At 38.7% G+C, this 2,021-nt stretch overlaps 1 protein-coding gene across 3 annotated transcripts in view; it reads left to right on the top strand.

The window, feature by feature from the left end:
• Positions 1-2,021, top strand: part of ZNF343 (zinc finger protein 343) — a 22,589-nt gene that overhangs the window by 1,982 nt on the left and 18,586 nt on the right. For all 3 annotated transcript variants that reach the window (XM_011974557.1, XM_011974562.1, XM_011974568.1), the window contains exon 2: positions 142-228. The gene's annotated coding sequence lies outside the window, so the exon portion shown is untranslated. The remainder of the gene's footprint in view (positions 1-141; positions 229-2,021) is intronic.

The raw sequence follows: 2,021 nt of genomic DNA, 5'->3' as shown, positions 1-2,021 counted from the left end.
TGGCCTCCCAAAGTGCTGGGATTACAGATATGAGCCACCGCTCCCAGCTGGCCCACTCATTTTAAACTTGGGGATTTCTAGCCTCCATATCTGGGTGCTAAGAGACAATCCTGAAATTCACACTGCCTGTTTCATCCTCAGGTCCACCTTCTCCAATACCTGCCTGCTGGGAGAGGACTATCTCTTGAGAAAGGAAGGACTTCTGTGCTCCTGAGAACCTCCTATCAGGTAGGTACCACTTACCTTTCACATTCCTATAGTGTCTTTTCTGCTCGAAACCATGGCTGAATTTCCTTTGCCCACCTGACATCTTGTACCCTGAAGTGTCCAAATTGAGGCTCAAGGCCTTGCTTGTTTTTCTACAATAGTGGGGCGATTTTAAGGGCAAGGATCTCCACAGGGAATATTACCCCAGACTGGTACTCTCATTGAGGTAACCACCATCTTTGCCCCAGGCATATTTCATCCTGGCTGCTGGATTCCCAGGGATTTGTCAGCTACTGTGAAATAAAAAATGATGGTAATTACCATTTATTGGGCCACTGTTATCTGCCAGGCAACTGGGTTTATGGTCTCCATAATATTTTAAACTCTCAACAATTTGAAAGTTAGGAATCAAAACTCTGAATTGATAGAAGTGTCATGTTACAGAGGTTAAGAAATTTACTTGTGTAATATGACTGGGTTGGGTAGAATTAGGATTTAGAACTTCTTTAGTTACCAACATTCTATAATCCGTGTTTCATTGAGCCCCCCGCCCCCTCATTTTCTTGTTTTTGCTGCTGGAGTATTTGGAAGGAAATCCCAGACATCACATAATTTTACCTAAAAATACTATCATATGCATTTCCAACAGAGAAGGACTGTTTGTTAAAAATGTAACCATAATATTACCACATTCAACAAAACCGACAGTAATTCCTTAATGTCTTAATTCTAGATTGTTTTAAAATCTGCTCATTTCTTCTAAAAAAGTGCCATTGCTTAGTGCACACTGTACACACTTAACAATTCAGGTAAGAAGTATAAGAGGGAGAAGTATCTGGAATTCAGCAAGGCCAATTCTCCCTCTCCCTTTTCTCTTTACCTGTTGCTGATTTCTGTTAATGACTGTGTCTTCCACCCCTGGTCACCAACGAGAGCTCTGAGTCTTTCTTGCCACCTTGTTATTTCTGAAATTCTTATCCTTCTTTTTTTTTTTTTTTTTTTGAACAAGAACTTATTTCTTAAAATTTACTTAAGGGATTAGAGCTGATATATAATAGAACATTTAATATAACATTTGGAGTTATGTTAACATAAAAATAGCTGTGGTTACAATTAGCATATACAATTCACTGCAAAGGTAAAAATACATGCTATCCTCTAGACAAGTCTTCCAAATGAAGTTAGAGTAGATGGGGTGAAACAGCAAGTGAACATGAAAGGATTGCACTTAGAAGAAAGTAGGACATAGCTAGGATATCAAAGAGACATACCTAATGCTAATCACTGCATTGTCCTACTGGCAAATTGCACATTTATTTTTAGAGTATATTCAATACACATATACACTGAGACTAGAGAATTTTCAAGTATCTACCTTTGAAATATCCCTTTGTTTCTAACACGTATGTTATAGTATTAATGTAACAGCACTTAAAACCTGTAGTTATTATTCAAAGCTTGTGTTCAAGAGCTAAAAGAACATCATTCAGACAAAGCTTGTGTTCAAGAGATAAAAAAACATCGATCACTATCTGTCTTAAATGCATCTCATCACGATCCATCAACTTTAATGAAATGGATATTGAAGTTAAACTAACCAGTTTGTACAAACTATTGACCGAGAAAAAGCCCTTAAAAATTTAGGAAGAAATGAATAACAGAAGAGCTCACCCTGAGCTGCCACCTTTTAATTTTTTTTTTTTTTTTTTGAGACGGAGTCTCGCTGTGTTGCCCAGGCTGGAGTGCAGTGGCCGGATCTCAGCTCACTGCAAGCTCCGCCTCCTGGGTTCACGCCATTCTCCTGCCTCAGCCTC

Source organism: Mandrillus leucophaeus, unplaced genomic scaffold (genome assembly GCF_000951045.1).
Source record: "Mandrillus leucophaeus isolate KB7577 unplaced genomic scaffold, Mleu.le_1.0 Scaffold101, whole genome shotgun sequence".
In the NCBI taxonomy this organism is placed as follows: Eukaryota; Metazoa; Chordata; class Mammalia; order Primates; family Cercopithecidae; genus Mandrillus; species Mandrillus leucophaeus.
The sequence above is the reverse complement of the archived record's forward strand: the minus strand, read 5'-3'. Positions and strand labels throughout refer to the sequence as shown.